The sequence below is a fragment of the Engystomops pustulosus genome, chromosome 5 (assembly GCF_040894005.1).
Source record: "Engystomops pustulosus chromosome 5, aEngPut4.maternal, whole genome shotgun sequence".
Taxonomy (NCBI): Eukaryota; Metazoa; Chordata; class Amphibia; order Anura; family Leptodactylidae; genus Engystomops; species Engystomops pustulosus.
Window position 1 is genome coordinate 88,948,365 of NC_092415.1, and position 20,441 is coordinate 88,968,805.

Consider the following 20,441-nt stretch of genomic DNA (forward strand, 5'->3'; position numbering starts at 1 on the left):
GCTTTTGATTTCCAGCTATGCTCTGCCTCAAGTACTGTTTAGAGTATCATGCCATAGACTGACGGACTGGCTGATAGCATGGCACACTAATACACTAGCATGTGCCAACTATGTATGGGCAATGCAGAAATAAGTTAGGGCATTGAAATGATTACACCAATAGCAACATGTACTGCACTTGGCTTTGTGAGTAATCTGTGACTGGCAGGCTGATTTTTCTTTCTTACTGTAAAGCTTAAAAATAACCCACGTTTCATTGCTGTGCGTCATAGCTCTGTGAGACTGAATGCTGTTCTTTACACATTAGCAAGGAACTGCCAATCAGCTTTGCACATTCCAAGGCAATGCTAGCATTATTGTGCCCAAAATACACTTGACAGGGCTTTCAATGGTGACATCATATTAGTCGGTCATCACAATGCGGAGCAGTACACAATGTCAGAATTACAACAGATATAGAGCTCTAAAGGAAAAGGAAAATCTGTACTTCCTCCCACTCTGTGCTTTATTTGTACAATAGTGAACATGACAGGGACATATTATTACCCGCATGACTCATTGGGTTAAGCGCTATCTGCTCTCTCGAGATGAATTTCGTTATATATTTTATCACAATGAGGAATAATTGCTTGTTAGTGTTTGGACACAGACCATATGTAACCTGACCAAAACACCTGCCAGCGCTCATCTCAAAATGTGAATGTGTGTTTATCTGTGTGAATCCATGAGGACTAACAATTTATTGGGAGTGAAGTTTGGCGCCTGGATTGTAACAATGAGAACAAATCGGCTGGGCAAAATAATGTATTTAATTGCTAAGCAAGGCAGCCAAATAGATTTATTCTGCAGATCTGATTTTGGGAAGAAAACTTAATTTTTGTATCCTTTAGGTGTTGAAAAGAAAGTCTTGGTCTGTAAAGATTGTATTTTCTCCATGTGCTCAGTAAGCAGCGTGCCTGCATTGCAGTAGACAGGCTTGTCGTGCATAAAGCTACTGAAGGAGAGATGTTCCTGCACTTTTTGCTGGGACATAAATTATGTGTCATGAATTGGCATTGCAGCCCATTGTTAAGACTTAAATGAATAATTCATTTTGGTTAATTCGTTTTGGTGTTTTTCGGACAAATAAAATGCATAACCGACTCAAACTTGAGGAAGCAGTGTTTACTTATCACTAGGTATGGAAATAGATGTTTGGAAATAACAGAATTATTGCATTTAAGGCAACAGAAGCCTTAAAGAGGAATTCCTATACCCCGAAAAAGCCTTATCCCCTTGCAACTGTGAGTTTTTCAGGTTTTTGTATTTGTTTTTCATTCTCCTCTTTCCAGAATATACATATATGTACACATATATTTTGATATTTCTGTGTACAGAAATTTGGCACAAATTGTACTTTATAATGGCACTGTTCAATATTCTGTGCTATGTACTGGGAACCTGGAAGAATTTCCAAATCTGGGGGAATTGGCAAAAAAGTTCAGATGCACTATTTTGTAATAGGCTTTCACTAAACAGTCCAGACACTTCCCTTTATGCTTTGGCTCAGTACGATCATAGAGCTTCCAAATTTATATAGTTTTTTTATGTCTTAAATTTTATTTTTTAAAACTTAGCATTAAAAAAACGCCATATTCTGGCACCTGTTGCATTTTCATACTTTGGTGTACAGAGCTGTCTAAGACATCATTTTTTTGTGGGATGGGTTGATGTTTTCAATTATACAATTTGGACAACTGTGCAACCTCTTGATCAATTTTTATTAAAATTTTTGTAAGGCAAGATGACAAAAAAGTGTCATTTTTTTCACTTACAGTGTTGACAGTGTGGAATAATCATTTTTATTACTTTAAGAGATTGAACATTTTGGGATACAGTGAAACCTAAAATGTTTATTTACTTTTTTATGTTTATTTTTGTATAAAGGGGGGTTTGAATTTTTTATATATTTTTTTTCATACTTTTTAAACAATTTAAAACTTTTTTTTACTATTCTTTCAGGCCCCTAGGGGGTCTGGTCACTACAATATACTGCAATACAAATGTAATGCAGTATATAGTGAATACACCTTGCATATAGAATGGCGAATTACAGCTATTGGGGCCTTTAAAAGGCTCCCAACTATCATGGCAATTGATTAGCACCCTGCGATGATGTCATGGTGGGCACTTATACAGTTACCAGCAGGCATAAAATTGGGACGAAGCATCTGAAAATGAAAATTTGCTCGCTTATGATATGTTACTATTTTTGGATAATGTGGGGAAACAAGTATTGTTACTAGATAAAAATGAAGTCATAGGGTGGAACCAAAGATGGGGATAGAACATAGTGAAGGATCATTTTTGATATTTAGGAATACGGTTAGGTACAACCATTTATTCCTTAAATTATGAACCACTCATTGATAGAATTAGCAAAGATGTATGTAAATGGATGCACCTGCCCCTATAATTGTTTGGGAGAAAAAAATCTAATAAAAATGATGTTTTTTCTAAGGCTGGTGTACACAATGCAGTATCTTCCCCTTTTATTGAGACATGACAATATCAGAAAATTAAATGGTCTCTTTCAGAGATTTATGTGGAGGAACAGAAAGGTAGAGTATCAGTGATACACTTTCAAAAACCACAAATAAATGGGGGACTTTCCTTTCCAAACTTGAGGAAGTATAATATTGCTTGTATAAGGCCCCTTCCACACTTGCATTGCAGATCAGTCAGATTTTGTTCAGTGTCTCAGTTTTTCACGAGCGTTTTCAATGCAATTTCAATGCGTTTTTCACGTGCAGAAAATGCGTGTGAAATGGACTCAGGACTGAGCTCTATCTTTTCTATGGCAATTGATGCGTGAAAAACGCATTGCACTTGCATTGCACTTGCAAGTGTCTCAGAGTGCAATGCGTTTTTGATGCATCTCCATAGACTTGTATGGTGCGTTTTTCACGCGCGTGACTTGCAAAAGTAGAGCATGTCGAGATTTAAACGCACGTTAAAAAAAAGTGCCTGTGTGCGTGAAAAAAAATGCAAGTCTGAAAAGACCCATTGATTACAATGGGTCAGAGTGCAATGCAAGTTCTGCGCGCCAAAAGCACGCGCAGAAAACGCGCGTGAAAAACGCAAGTGTGAAAGGGGCCTAACTTGTCCTAATGGATAAACAGACAGGAGGTATTAGTGGACTGTTTAGTATATCATGTCATTGGGATTATTCCAACATGAAAAAACAGCAAATTTGGACAATGCTGGGAAAAGTTCTATATTATTGAGGGATACCAGGGCAGTGTGGAAGATATTGCGAAGGAAATAAAGATTTCCAGTAGAAACATCTGAGTTTTTGGATAAGAATAAGTGGAAGAAGCCTAGGAAATGGCTAAAAGGTTGGGAGGAAAAAGGAATTAACAAAGTAGCAGATATAGTGGTAAAGGTGCATAAAAGATTGAACACATTTAGTTAATTGAAATGTGAATATAGACTAGAAGAATCACATTTTCTACAGTATTTACAAATTTCAAGCTTAGTGAAAAAGTCAGAGCATTTGGAGTGGCTAGGTAGTGCAAAGCAAGAACATTTGCATGAGGGGTAATCCATCTATAGCCAGCATTAGAAGGAACATCACACAGAAGGAGGATAATGCGTTTGAGCGGAGATTGGCAAAGAAATGGAAAAAGATCTTAGAGTAGAATTAAACAAAGAGGAAGTGGGAGTAAGACTGTTTAAGGGATGGAAATATTTACAGAAGGTTACAACCTCTGAGATATTGAGAGAAATGCAGTGTAAGATATCTACTGGGGCCTATTGGGCCTTTAATAAGCCTTTCCAGAGAAATTTGCTATATGGAGAGGAGTGTCCGAAATGTGGCAAGTCCAAAGCAGATCTGTTGCATTGTCTTTGGTACTGTCCTGCAGTAAGAAATTTATGGAGACTTGCATCTCAATTTATAGAGTATGTTATGGGAGGAGATGTGGAAGTAAATGTATGGAGAGGTGTTTCCCACTATTATGTAGAACGATGTAATAGACAGAAGGAGTAATTGGTGAATTTACTGATATTGGCTGTCAAGATGTGGGGTTGAAGAGGGTTCTTTTGTATTATTGAATATAATTGTAGAACTATGATGTTAAAATGTTAAGATATTCAAAAATTTGGTGTGATGTGGAAAAGAGACACCGAATGTTGGGGTCGATTATAAAATGGAATGTATTTAAAAAAAAAAAATGTAAAAAGGCAATAAAGATGAGTTATAAAAAAAACTGTTACCAGCAGGTGTCAGATGTTTAATATCTTTTTCAACTTTGTTCACATTAGTGCTATAGATTCAAAACATCATAGAGTATGTCAGTGAAGTCAGTGAAACCTGTTACCAAATCTATCCTAAGACCGAAACCAAGATGCCAATAAACAGTAAACACAGCTGTAGCTTCTTCACTAAGGACTAAGAGCTTCAAACTATAGTGTTCTATGACACAAGGAACGCTATTACTCAAATTTACATTAGAAAAATAGTTTACTGTCAGATACTGTCAGTTTACTTTTGAAAATTATTATTTACATAATATTTCACATGGTAAAGAGTTGTAAGTGAACATTTGTAGCACTGAAGCTCTTGAATACAGTATACAGAGTAGGTATGAATCTAGGAGTAAAATATATACTTGCTTTACATGTGTTTTGTGTGTATTTTTTTTTTCTTAATCAGAAAATACTACATTAAATGTAGTAAATTTGCATTTTACGAGAATGGCATGCTTGGCCCCTGCTTTACTATGCAATGGACTAGATATGCACAATTATTATAGCATCAATAAAAGTAAACTTCTATAGCTGCTGCTTCATTGTGTAGGGATAACTCTTGAAAGGACATAGGCATTACTGCACATAAGAGATCCACACTCCAGCAATCCCAGCTAGTGACTCATGTATCTCATATCTCCATTTTCCCAGGTGCAAACATTTTGTGCAAGACTACACTTTGGGCTCTTTCAGTACTACTCCTAAGCAGCATTAAGAAGGTGGTGGGGGCCTTAATTCTCAAGTATTGGGATACTGTTCTGCAATTATAGATGAACACATATGTTAGTTTTGAAGACCCTCTATCTGCTAATCACAATTAGGAGCAGCTTGCTCCTTCCTCGAAGTATAATTAGTCTTTTATAACCAGCATCAATATCATTCAAACCCCATCCTGGAGCAACAACCCTATGCAGAAATATGCAAATTATATTAAATCATATTCACATAAATCAGATACAAAAATAAATCGTATTCTTATAATTCAATAACCTACAATGTTTGGTGAAAGGGGTTGGATGTGGGGGATATCACCATCTTGGGTGTCTGTGTGCTGGTAAAGAAGCCAGACTACATACCACAGAAAGGCAAAATCCCGCCACATCATAGAAAAGCAAAGATACTTCTGAGTTTAGTCTTCTTGGATTTGTGTATACGTTTTCAAAATAAAATCCTGCCTCAATTTTTTTTTTCATTGTATGTATTACATTAAACTTTAATGTCTGGGGTCCCTGAACCTTTTATGTCATAACAAAGTGTGTTTCCCTAAATCTGTTTTGATGTTCTCCGAGTCTCCTACCTGTGCTATCCACAGGTAATTCACTCACTGTATTATAAATCAATTACATTACATCTGAGCTTTGCTGTTTTCACAGTCAAAGCTTCGTCATTGAATTATACATGGTGCAGGGCATGGTGGAAGAAGCATGACTCATTTTCATTGTATTCCTAGAAACTTTCCAGAACCCACAGTAATGCTCCTTCCTTAAGGCCCTGCACAATGTATAATTTAATGAATCAGCTGTGACTGGGGTGTTCCTTTAAGTGGAAAGTTAGAATCACAATAAATAAGATTTATAAGGGAAAGGATATATTTATCCTTATGCATAATTATTTTTTTCTTTTGAAATAGAAATTTAAGTTTCGCCAAATTGGGAAGGTTTAACTATCCGTCATACTATTTGTAGAAGCCTGGTTATAATCATGACATAATTCTTTGAATAGCATTAGGGAAGAACTTGTTGACTTCAGGTAGGTTGAACTTGAATTTCACTAGACACATAAGTGGACATAAATTTGTAGACCTGCTGTTTCTAGGTAATTTAGACAACAGAGCAAACCTCAAAATTTACGTCCCCCCACCAAGTAATGGAAATGAAAGAACCTCATAATGCATACCTCAGCTGCTTCAGAAGCTCCGAATATGCACCTATGAGGCTGCTACAGAACCTTCTAATACACTACTTAGCTGCTCTAGAACATCATAATACAGATTTAACCCTTTAAATTCTGTTGTGAAAATCCCCCATGTATAATTGATGTTCTCCGGTTGTGAGTTTTTGGTAGCCGATCTGATTTTCTTGAATTGCAAATGCATGCACTTTTGAGCAGAGATGAGTAGCAGAAGCTTGTATGCACACTGCGCTTCTCATATTCAAAAGCCCGGGAGAATGATGTCACACTGAAGGGCAGTGTTCTCAGTGCACAGCAGCCATGTGGAGGTGGAGGAAGCTTGACTACATGGTTGAGCTCCCCGCCTTCTTGACTTTAGGTTTCTATTGATATAAAAGTTATACATGAATGCTGCAGCAGAAACCCTTAGAAAAAGACGTAATTGGATACAATGAAAAAGCACAAAAAGGAAATACTGAGGGTTACGTGGGCAAGGAGTAAGGTCACAAGTTTCCTTTAAATAACGGTATGTGATGATGTGCATGTAACACGGACTGCCCGGCGCTTCTTCATCTCCTAATTATGCACGCCTCCGTGCTTTCTATTTACAGCCACTCCCACCCACCCTCCGCCGGAGAGCCGTTGACGTCATCCAGCTCTCAGGAAGTTTCGCAAAAGTAAGCTGGCAGATGTGGCTACTCGATAGGGTATGCATAAAATTTGCAGAGAGCCATATGATGGCACCAGATCTCGGGTGGAAGGGCGGGAGGGGTTTGGTACTAACACTTAAAGGGGTGATGTCTGTCTTTCCTTGTATGGCTTGGGCCTATGTAAACCCCTGTATGGGCGATGCCTATACAATGAGACAGCAGCATTAGACATTTACTGATATACTGGTGCAATAATAATTGTGGAGTTTTGACACAAAACTCAAACAAATCAGTAGTGGACAGTATGATTGTGAAAAGTGAGAGTCCACTTCTAGGGCATTACTGGGCAAAGCAAGGACTCCACATTTTCAAGTAAAATCAATAATATAAGTATATTTTTACATAGATTTTTGTGCAATTCTTGTAACTTCTGTGGAATCCATTATACAATATATATGTGAAATCCTTTTTTTAATGATGCATGACTGTCAGCGAGTATATATTTTACTTCTTATACCTGATTTATACCCTGGTTGTTGGTCACTAGACCATAGTCTAGCAAAGTTGTATTTGGATGAGGCAGCAAATATAGAGATCATATTTTCTTGTGAATTTAAATATGTATGAGTGTTACAAACTGATATAAAGTATAAAAACATATACTAAATACAGCATTAATATATAAAGACCTCCCGTAGCCCAAGGCTTGCACAATTAGTCTGTGTGCCAGTAACCATGTGAGAATCAGTAGGCACCAGCTAGAGGAATGCATGTAGTCTGCTCTGAGAATTCATTCATTAATCATCTGTAATTGAGATAAATTCATAAAAGCGATGTGCAGACAAGAACCAAAGTGTGTCACGGCAGGGAGGAAGATAGATACACACCAGGGCTTCCCCTTCTAAAAGAAGGAAATAGAAACTAACAGAATATTATTCAAGACTTACTGTGCCCTGTGTTTATGCTAAAATGTATCAGTATCTGCATGGTAGGACTATTTTCTAGTAGTACCACCATAGCATGCACTGATACAAAGATTCTAACACTATAATGGGCCTCAAGGTCTGGCAGGAAAGGTCCCCATATGAAGCAGAGCCAGTGTGGGATATCAAGGGACATTGTAGAGCATTTATTAAATTGAGAGCTGATTGGCGCAGGAATCAGGAAGCCTGCTATAATTTTTAATGAGACGTAAGTTTGTGGTGCAAGGGATTAATGATTCGGGATTAGTAATGTCTCCCCATTCATGAAATAGAACTCCCTAGGCCAGCTTTTAGCTGCTTTAATTGTCCACCAAAATCTGTGCCACAAAAGGAGCCAGAAAACTAAAAGCGCCAGAAAAGTAACAAATTCACAAGTCGTGAGTGGTGGAAAATAGTGGCACGACACTTCATAAATAAGGCACAAGAGGCGCAGCAGGGAAAAAAAAAATTCTGCCAGCTTTCCGTTTGAAAGGCGATAATAACTGCTCTCCAGAGATTCTAATTAAGCATGATAACGTTGTATTTGTCAGGACCGTGAGTCTGTGGACCCTCTGGACCACCGCAGGAGATAAGCTTCTTTTCGTCTACTTATGGTCTACAATGTTGCAATGTTATAATAATTCCTCCCCAGACATTTATTGTAAATTGATGTAACACGCTAAAGCACAGATCACACAGACATATTCAGATAAATAACAGCAAGCAGGGATGGTGAAATTATCTACCTGTAGAGGAAGAAGAGAGGTGAAAATAAAGATCAATTTGATTGACATTTTTAATTGTCATGGCACTTGATCAGATGGCACTTAGTCATAATGGCACTGTATGGTAAGGCTGTGGCATCCTGAAATTGTCAGTGCCAACCAATAGCTGATTAATAACAAATCATCATGGAAACACTGCTGTAACACAAGGACCTATTTAGTACTGCTGACCGGATACTGTTCAACAGGCACCAATTCTACAACACTTCTAGAGCAGAACACTGGGACCGAGATAAATTACATCTGCTCACATTTGACGTTCCTTCAAAGCTTTTTAAATACATTTTGCTCAATCCAGAATATTTCCCACGAAAGAAAATTCTCACATATTAATCCCCTAGGGCAGTGGTGGCGAACCTATGGCACGGGTGCCAGAGGTGGCACTCGGAGCCATTTCTGTGGGCACTCAGGACAGAGTTCACCAAACAGGACCAAATCCACCAAATCTTCCTGCTGTCCCAGGCAACTTAAGAGATTCTGCTCTCAGCCCCAATTTAAAGCAACACTTCATTGGCTGTTTGGAACTGCAGGTAAAATTAGAAGGTGTGGACTGAACTGCAATGTCTTTGGAGGTCCTCCTGCTAGACCCACCATTCTTCCTGTAAATAAGTGGATTTTGTTTGTAGTTTTGGCACTCGGTCTCTCAAAGGTTCATCATCACTGCCCTAGGGATGTTAACAAAATAAAGGACATTTAACTCTTACTTTACAGTTTTACTCAGTTTTATTGCTGTATTAGCTCCTATTGCTCCCTAGGCTCCCTAGGCAGCGCAAAATCCCAGGGTGTGGGCAGGAACTCTCTAAGCAGACACATTGGGGGTCATTTACTAAGGGCCCGATTCGCGGTTTCCCGACGTGTTACCCGAATATTTCCTATTTGCGCCGATTTCCCCTGAATTGCCCCGGGATTTTGGCGCACGCGATCGGATTGTGGCGCATCGGCACTGGCATGCACGCAACGGAAATCGGGGGTGTGGCCGAACGAAAAGCCGACAGATTCGGAAAAACCGCCGCATTTAAAAAAAAAAAAAAAAGTGTCGCGGAGCTTGCACTTACCTTCACTCAGCCCGGCTCGGTGTATTCCAGGGCATTCCGGGGAACTTCAGCGCAGCAGCGGCACCTGGTGGACGTCAGAGGAACTACCTTAATGAATCCCGTCTGGACCCGAATCCACCGCAGAGAACGCGCCGCTGGATCGTGAATGGACCAGGTAAGTAAATCTGCCCCATTATGTTCCATCTAATTCTGTGGGGTGACAGTGTGGTTAGATTATCTGGGTACAGGTGTATATATACTTTTATCTGGCTTCTGACACATAGAAAGAGAGATGAGACTGATCAGAGATGTGATGCATGAGATTTCTATTACACAGAGGCTGACAGACACTGTTACACTGTGAGCCCTGCTATATCTGTGTTCTCACAGATATGTGCCTGCCACCCCCAGATCACTAATCTCTTTGTAGTTTGTAGTTTCTCTCTACTCACGATGTGCTGGCAGGAAGTGATCAGTGAGTGTCTCTGAGCTCTGTGCAGAGGGCGTGGCTACAGGCCTCGAGCAGAAAGATACAGAAATCTCAGCTGCAGGATCTCACACAGAAATCCAAGATAGCGGCCCAACCCTAAGTCAGAAGTTATAGGGTCATGTCTAGGGGCAACTGAAATTGTATACACCAGGACTGAAAGAGACAGGTTGGACTTATATCTGTGAAATGCTGTATTTTTGTTAATAACAGTGAATTAGAGAATGTGTTATGCTGTTATCCTGAGTACATATAAGAAACTTGTCTTCGTGGGAAGATGCCAAAACCCCTTTAATGTCAAAATATGGTATTCTGTAATGCTGGTTCCTAAAAACATTATGACATTATGCATGTGTCAGGGTAAACTTTTATGCACTTGGTGGGTTAGCTGTTTTGTTGGTCAAAATTATGAATTTGTATTATTAGTAGTTGGTAAATTAAGCATAATGCTCCTGACACCGTATCTCAGGTGCTACTCCTCACATCGGCCATGAGATCATATCTCAGGTGCTACTCATCACATCATTCATGACATCATATCTCAGGTGCTACTCATCACATCAGTCATGACATCATATCTCAGGTGCTACTCATCACATCGGCCATGACATCATATCTCATGTGCTACTCATCACATCGGCTATGACATCATATCTCAGGTGCTACAGAATACAATTTTAGAAGGTTGACTGCTGACAAACATGAAAGTAACAGTACAGTACATGAAATAATGGAAAATGAAGTGTAGATCTTTCCATGTTTCCATGACAACAGGAGAATACTCCATCATTGAATGATTAATATAAGTTCTCAGCTGTTAGAATGAAAAAAGTAATGCATTTACAGTATTTACACAGTTGGTAGAAATTTCTGTTGAGTGCTAAGTTCACATAAGGACAGAAGCAACTGTCTGTGATAGATACTTTACATCATTGCAGGCCTCTGTCATGCTATTAAATCCAGTTAGCAAAGCAGAGATTTTAACAAGGTTCACAGAACCGCTACGGATAAATGACTAAGTGTGACATTCCCAAGGGGATCATACATTTACTCATCAAATTGCAACATAATCCACAAGATGTAATGTTTCAATATCCTTTGTCAGACAAAACCATGGGTGCAATGTTACAAAGAATATGCTTTGCTCACAATGCGAATGCACACATAAGCTGTCTTATACTCATTGCCTATAGTAGCCAATCAAAGCTCAGAGCTCCTATTTATGACCTGTGGCAGAACAGTGCAACATTCCGCATCGGGGCCTAGCCTTTTCTTGGTGGCCTGGAGGCAGCCGGGTCCAGAATACTGCAGTGGCTGGCTAGTGCGGCCTGATGTCACGGTACTTGGTATAGGGACCGGAGGGCTGTCCTACAGCCTGTCAGGTCTCCAGTATGTGGTGTGTGCAATTTGTAGGTAGAGGCTGATGCAATGGTTTCTCCTTGGGGCAACCCCTGAGGTGTCTGTAGGATGAGTTCCTGGGTAATGGATGGGGAAGCCCATGGTGGTAAGAAGCCGTATCCAGGGATCAGACGGAGACAACGTTGTGCAAATCAACTTACAGTTCTTTATTGAACAGCAGGCAACGGCCAAAACGGGTAACACCAGATTCCTTACGCTGGAAAGGTCATGGAGAGTTGGTCCGCAGGAAAGATGCATGCAGCCTGGTAGTAGAATCAGGCTGGGCTGGTTCAGATGGAGCCCAAGTGGTGGAAGCTGCAGTTCTGGGCTTAAGTCTCCGGACTTGCCCTTGGTGCTAGGCAGTAAGCCTGAGGCGCTGAAGGTTTGCTGCTCACTCTCTCTCTTGACTCTGCTGAGAAGACAGACTGACACCAAGATGGAGTCTCTCACTCTAAATAGACTGAACCATGTGCTTCCACCCAGCGGGGGTTTTTATACTCCCTCTGGTCAGGTGGTAGCACCTATCCAATCACCTTCCAGCTGGCATCATTGACATCATCAACAGACACATCATTGGATAATTACATACACCACTTAACTGTTGACTTGCTAGACTGTATCTACAGCTGCAATTACACTATATTCCAAGTTCTTAAAAGATCCTAGAGGGTTCATGACTCCCCTAAAAGTTCCTGACCTGGAGAGGGTCTACTACTAGCCTGCCTATGCATTGGCAGGGGTGTTGCGACAGCAACCAATCACGGCTTAGCTACTAACTGCCACAGCATCAGCAGACAATGGCTCCTGTATATGGTGATTGATAAGTGTAAACTTGTAAAGCGTCGGCTGTACAAAATTTGGTGATTGCAAACGTGACAGTGCAGATTCCTTTAGCGGACATACATACATACATACTCATCTTTATAAAGTAGCTAAACAACATGGAATAATAGAGAATTAAACAGAGACATTTATTGTTTTAGTATGTTTTAGTACATTTAAAAAAAAATCTTTATACAAAAAAAAAAAGCTTTAACGATTTACCATATTCTTAGGCCAATAACTCTTTTATAGTTCGATGTATAGACATGTGTAAGGACTCATTCATATCAATTTTGGATTACAGACTTTCATGAACTTTTGACCACTTAATTCAAATAGTTATGGATTGAAAAATGGCAAATAAAAGTTGAAAATTTGGGACATGTAGATACCTAACATTTGGATGATTTTAATTCTAGGGAAAGGGGTTTGATTTAAATTTTTACAATTATATTTTTTTTTTACACAATTATTTCAGGCTTCTAAGGCACTTTAACCCTAGTGGAAATCCACTACTACCTTCAAAGCATTGTATAATTGCGTGCTATAAAATTGCATATGTCACCTAAAAAACCATTGTTTTAAAAAAAGAAGGGTCCTGTGTTTACCTATGTGGTTATTTTGCTGGGAACACCATGAGGCCCTTACGGCTGGATAGCTTGTGTGTGGTGGGTAAATTGCTAGATGTAGTTTTGTGTGAATGTTATTTGTCAGCTGGTAAAGGAAGCTAGTGATGTCTGTGTGCAGGCAAATGTTCTTGTGTATTTTCTAATTGGTAGCTTTTCCATGTGTGTAGCTCCTTATATTTACACACATGTTCTCGTGTATTTTCTAATTGGTTGCTATTCCATGTGTGTAGCTCCTTATATTTACACACATGTTCTCGTGTATTTTCTAATTGGTTGCTATTCCATGTGTGTAGCTCCTTATATTTACACACATGTTCTCGTGTATTTTCTAATTGGTTGCTATTCCATGTGTGTAGCTCCTTATATTTAGTTAGTTGGTGCCACGTTCCCACCACCCCCTAATGTGTGCAGGCAGCGCACCAGAGTTATGAAACTGTATTTGTGAAATTAAGATTAGTTTTATAAATATACACCTTTTACTAAAACCTTCAGTGTTTGCCATATTTGACACAACATATTGCACTTCACCTGTCTTACACGCTGACTGCCATTCAAAATAGTTATTTGTGAGAAATGCCTCCGCTAACTGCATGGACTTTCATTCTTTTTTTTCATGGCTGGACAAACTGGAAGTATTGATTTCTGCCTTAAAAGTGTCTAATCCAAACAGGCTGAGATTTAACACTCACATGTTCCAGGTCAGGGGACAATTCAGTTAATGTCACTGCGTTACAAGAAACAGAAGTGATGCTGCCCATTTATAAAGTACACAACAAAACCCAATTTTCAAATTATTTTTCTTTATTTAATCCCATGATATATGGATATATATAATGATGATTATAGGCTCCTTAATTTGTACTTCTTCTTCATAAGTGGATGATCAGATAAACCAACCATTATACCAAACACATATCTGGGATCAGCCTTTTTTTCATAATCTATGTTAAGGAGACCCAAATCGATTTTATTGAATCCATAGAAATACTTCTGTGTTTGCGCTGCAGACAAATGTAAAGAAAATACACATTCAAAATCAAGCATGATAAACCAGGGACACTTACCGTATATACTTTAGTATAAGCCGAGTTTTTCAGCACAATTTTTGTGCTGAAAAATTCCCCACCCAGCTTATACTCGGGTATATAAAAAAAATAAAGTTGGTGATCACCATTGACGGCCCGGGTAGCTCCTCTTCTATGTTCATGTGTGTGTCAGGTTCGCGGCAGCTCCGTGGTCAGCGCCTCTTCTTTCTTCAAGCCACCGCCAAGTCCCTGACGGGTCCATGTGCAGGGCCTGGCCGGCGCACTCTGTGATGTCCGCAGCTGCTGACATCACAGAGTGTACCAGCCCAGCCGCGCACACGGAGCAGTCGCAGACCTGGCGCCGACTTGAATAAAGAAGAGGCACTGACCACGCACATGAAGATAGAAGAGGAGATGCCCGGGCCGTCGGATTGGTGAGCACTTTTTTACGGGCAGGCTATATACTACAGGGGGCTGGCAGGCTGGCTATATACTATAGGGGGCTGGCAGGCTATATACTACAGGGGGCTGGCAGGCTATATACTACAAGGGGCTGGCTATATACTGGGACTGTGGCCAATGCATTTCCCACCCTCAGCTTAAACTCAAGTCAATAGGTTTTTCCAGTTTTTTGTGTTAAACTTAGGGGTCTCGGCTTATACTCCAGTCGGCTTATACTCAAGTATATATGGTACTTATAGATCCAGGCCCTGTGACTGTGGTAATCTTTATTTATTATCAATGGTCTCCATCATTCTAAAGGGACATTTCCCCTCCATGCTATAGCTTCACAGGATGTTACACTGTTTAACACCCCACTACTATATTAGCACTGGCCCTCCATTTGTCTGATGTATTTTCACTGCAGTAATGGAAGTCTCAGCACACCTTTTGGCTCATTAGCATAATTTAAAAAGTTGATTTTAGAACAAAGGTGGCCATGGACATATATTCAATATATGTATATATATATTTCAAGATTACCACAGTCACAGGTATGTGTTCCTGGTTGATCATGCTTTGTTTTGATTGTATATTTCCTTTATAATATAAATGATGATGAATATAGTATACTTTCTTTTTACATCTTATAAATTGTCATCTAATATGGTTTCCATCAACCCAGTAAGAAAATATAACAAAGAATGTATGTCCATATCTCATCAGTCAGCACTTCATGGCAACATTTTCACAGTAGCGGACAGGATTGAGGCGTCTGCTATTTGTAAATAGGTCTTTGATGTGAGAAACATCAATCCTCAGCATCTGGCACAACATGTTTTCTCATTTATAATTGAGGAGCAACTACAAATATACACACAGAACCGGTTATGTACTATTACGTTCTATTTAATTATTTACAGTGAATAGAAAGTATCTAGATACTAAATATCCATTTTCAGAAGCATAGTAGCATTTATGTGTGCATTCATTCATTAATATGCAATATAGTTTACCTTCCTAGCATAGTATTCAGAGTGATCCGCTACAGAGTCGCATCTGCTTAGTGATTTCTTCGCATGACAGGTGCTTTTTTATAACTTGTCATGATTTCTATAAATCATTCTAATTGAGCAAAATATACAACCATTAATTTCCACACGACACTCCGTTACCCTCAACCAAAATGTACTGGAAACCACAACTGGCAACAAAATCTATTGCTTCCTTCCCCTCTAGCTAGTTCCCAGTTGCTATCCATACGATATCAAAATAGACATATTATGATTAAAGAGTTTTGCTTGCGTGTTCTGCATACAAAGCCAACACATTGTAAATGATTGTAAATGATTCTGTCCACATGTTTTTATGTTTTTATGTTGTCACAAAGAAAATATAAATGTATTTCAATTATGAGATAGATGAGATATATGTTTTTTTATGTTTACTAAAGCATAGCAGAAGTAGCCATGCCTAAATAATCGCAATAAAATGATATTGAAATTATTAAACTGTATAACATCATAGAAGGGAGGTCTCGGAACCCTAGGGGAAATGACCTTTGGTTCCATCTCGAAACAACCAATTCTATAATTTATTGCTGTACTAATATAAAAGGGGACTGAAAGATCCAACATATCATTATTTTCTGTTATATATCAACACAATGTAGCTTATTTTATGGACTGTAAAGAAAGCTATTTAAGTTTTTCATGCAAATTAAAGGGGTAATACGGGATTACACAATTTATTTGTCATGAGCAGAATCATGCTTTAAAAACATTGTAGTATTTAAAAGGGTTGTCCAGGAGTAAGATGTTTTTATATATAAAGCTGGGGAGCTCTAAAAATAAAAAGCGCTTATACTTACCTCCTCTTCGCTCCCATTCTCATGCTTTCTGTATACAGAGGTTTAGCGGTGATGTGTGTTTACTTCCCGTGCACTAGCAGGATCACAGCTGTAGACTCTAATCACCGCTGCCCTCTATATAAAAACAGAGGCCAGCTGTGTCCCAAATTGCTCTGTTAGATTTTTAGCCATTGGGGGGAATAAACTTAATGCTCACCTCGTTCCCTTGGCACCTGTGTGTTCCGTCAAGAGCTGACGTATTACATCCCTGGCTACGATTCTAACTGGCTTTACTTCCCGCATCACAGGATGAGTCTTCATCGAGGGCTCTTCTGATGTGAGTCCGAAGTGTTGGAGGTCCCTCTCTGACATAGGCTTCTTGTATCCCATTTGGTGGTCCTGACCCATTATAAAACTGTTCTGGGATCAAGTATTCGCTGAAACTAATAAAATTTGCTTGAGTAATTTATCAATAGACCCAATGCTCCTATTATTGTGGCGCCCATCTCCAAGTTCAATCCAAAAAGGAGTAACCTGTCTAGTTAATTTGAAATGACAAAACACATAGTAAACACAATTTTAACACATGCGTTAACATTGCATTTATATTGCGTTTTGTAAATGCAAATGTTAACAGTAATGAAATAAGGCAAATCACCTCCCCAAAGCTGTTGTAATTAGTTTCAAAATGCATTAAAAATGCAATTAAACTGCTACGTATGACCTCACCCTTAGAAGTAACCAATTTTTTAAAAAATGCTAAAATTTTATAATTTTGACAAAAGAGATTACTGTGCAAAATGTTAAACAGTTAAAGCACGTGAAATCATTCCAATTTACATGTTAAAATCGGGTCCATGACAAAAAAATCCTTTGCACCTGCCCTGGATCAGGTGCAGAATTGCGCCAAATTTGGAACAAAAATGGCACAAAAATGGCAAAATGTCGCAGGGAACATCTGGAAAACATAGATACATAAGGCACACTGCACAAGGTGCAGACCAAGGCGTACTTGAAAAGGACAGAGTTAAAAGTCACAAAAATGGCGCAAAAACTGCAAAAGTCGCTAAAATTAGACAATTTGGCTAGCTGAAACTATGATACATGTGCCCCTTAGACTTTTTATTTAATGGTTTTTGAAGTTAGTGACCATTTAATACTGGTAAAACACTTCTCTGCCAGAAACCTGAATTAAATAAAATACATAAAGTAAAGCTTCCACCTCTCCTCATCCAGAGGTTGCATTGTAGCCTATTTTAGTTACTGATACCAAGGTTACATAATAGATGTGTTCCTTCTGTAATAGACTTGCACCTGTTCCAAGTCACATAACCCTATTAGTTCTCTGCAGCAACTGTGATAAATGAGTCCTAGGTTCTCCGTTATTTCAGCTTTTTATAATAGGAAAGTGGAGTCATGGTGTGAATGACAAACCGTAGTAGGAATACAAAGATATGATTAAGGGGAATTATTATGGTGGTAGGGACAGGGCTTACATCACACGTCGGCGCAACATACACATGCATGTGATGTAAACCCCACCCCTTTTGCATCGCCAGATATATCTAGTCCATATATATATATGCAGTGAGTCAGGTCTTCTACCGGCCCTACTTGGCATAGAATTGCACTGCAGTTCATAGCAAAGGATTATAACTATTGTACAGACACCCTGCACTGACTAACTCTTCCACTAGGCACAGGCCACGTAATGCGTCTCTAATCTATTTTCCTCTAAGGGAGGAAATAGTTGTAATCGCCAGAAATTGTGACGATTTCAGGACTTGTATGCCAGAAAACTGGGATTCAAGATCTAATAAATCTCCCCTAACATGGGGCGTGCAATATATTTCTCTCAGACTTTGCATGATAAATCTGCAGCATGGTACAACTGTGCACCAGAACGCTCCCTTCAGTGCAGAAATTTGTGTCACATGAAGAATAGTGCAGCTGCACCACAAAAGGGTCGCAAATGTGGCGCAGACCCTTCTTAAATACCTGTGCAAGCAGTTTACACTAGAAAGAACGTCAAAGTCATACTCATAATCTCAGGCAAACTGGGTAAACATAGTGATGTTTTTATTGCAAAAAACGATTTTTTAAAATTTTATTTGGAAATATTAATGTTTATTTTTAAATATTTATCAATTTTTGTGTGTGAGTGTGTTTTAATTTTATATGTCCCCTATGAGATCATCAAAGACCTCTGGGAGACATTTCTGCATTTTTTTTAATTTTAAAATAATTTTTCAGTTACAAGCATCTATAAGAGCCCCAGTTACAAGGGGAAATGATCCCCTGTGGGGCAATATGTCTGATCAGAGCTGTACTGGATCTGATAACACCCAGCAGCTATGATTTAACCCTGCAGTCCCCAGGATCACGTGATTGCCGTGTCTATAGATACGGTGGCACCGCCAGCTGCTGCTACTTCAGTGCTATGTAGTGAAGAAAGGAGAAGGCAAAAGTGGTAATGAATCGCTCCTCCCTAGTGTCTCCTGCTTTATCTGACCTGGTCCTGCTCCTGCGATGCTTTCGCAGCAGTCTTCAGGACCCCCCCGTTTGACAGTAGGCGGACAGGGACAAGTTAATCATGAAAGCAGTGGTGAAAAAATCAACTCATCATTGGCTAAGATTTTATTTATTATTGTCTTATCTATAATCCGGAATTTGAAATAAAACATTATTGTTAGAAAAGAGTAACCCCAAAATGGTTTGCATTTAATGCTTGTGTGGTAATTAAAATAGATGTTGTCATGATTCTGGGTGTTATCTGTGTATCTCTAATATTGTTGGCACATTCATGATCCTCTCACATTTCCACTTTTCTGGTAAATTGTATTACTACCCACAAATACTGACGAGGCTTGGCGGAAAAATGAAATGGTCTTGGTTCAGGGCCATCAACAGATGGTTTCATTAGTAGCGTACGTATATTAATAGGGTTGGATGAATATTATTTACACCACTAGTATTCAACTATAAAGCTACCTTACACAGCAGTATTTTGGTCATTATTCTGCATCCCTGTTTATGAGCCAAAACTGGAGAAAATATCTAAGTCTATGATGAGAATGTATCTGGCTTCATTCAAACAACCATAGGGGGAGCCTGTGATCCAGCTGCACAATTTGTGGCCAGATAACAGCCCCCATAGACGTCTATGAGACATATTGTCTTACTGCACTGTGACTGAGCCACAATATGCGACCAGAATGTTGCCACACCAAGGCATGACCATCTAATGTGTACCATCGAATTTAAGGTGCCACTACCTCTGTAACAGTAGGGAAAGGGACCATATGGGTCCGGTGTAGAATTTTAGTTGAGATATTGGCCGGGGTCACCTGATGACTAGCTTTGGCATCTGTGGTACAAAAATGGCAGATATAAGTTTCAGGAACGTTACATTGGTTTTGGAGTCGGGAATGTTGCCTCCCCAAATGTCTCAGTGGAGACAGCCCCTTAGCTCACTGAAAGAAATGAGGAGGAAGGCCAAAGGGAACAGCTAGATGGGGGAGCTAAAATCTTATCTTAAAAGTATTTATACCATATCATGTACTGGTTTTATCTGCATTGTATACATACCTATGTACGCTGTATGCATGACAGCTTTCTCACAATGTACTGCTATTTTCTTTTTATTAATAATTTTAGGAGTTATCTGTTATCAAAACATGTTCATACAGATGGATGGCACAAGGTGATGATCTTTTGTACATCTTTTGTACATCCACAGTTCCTGGATGTATTTATTATGGTGGATTTCCTTTAACATTAGGGAGTAGAGTGTACCCTGCCCTAATTAAGTTTAACTGTAATTTAAATAAGAAAGGGACATATTTATTTTTAAAAAGTACACAAGGACAGCTATGGTGTAAAAAATGCCTTTTAAATTGATCATTTTTCAAATATTTTTTTAATATCTCCCTACTTAAGGACGCCCGACTTACAGACGACCTCTAGTTACAGACGGACCCCTCTGCCCCCTGTGACTTCTGGTGAAGCTCTCTGGATACTTTACTTTAGTCCCAGACTGCAGTGATCATCTGTAAGGTGTCTGTTACGAAGTTTTATTGATAATCCTTTGTCCCATTATGGCAAAAAAATTTGTCTGGAGCTACAATTATAAAATATGCAGTTCCGACTTACATACAAATTCAAATTAAGTAAAAAAAA

At 39.1% G+C, this 20,441-nt stretch overlaps 1 protein-coding gene across 4 annotated transcripts in view; it reads left to right on the forward strand.

Moving 5' to 3' along the window:
* The window catches only part of PHACTR1 (phosphatase and actin regulator 1), a 215,192-nt gene that overhangs the window by 61,300 nt on the left and 133,451 nt on the right, over positions 1-20,441 (forward strand). The window lies entirely within an intron of this gene.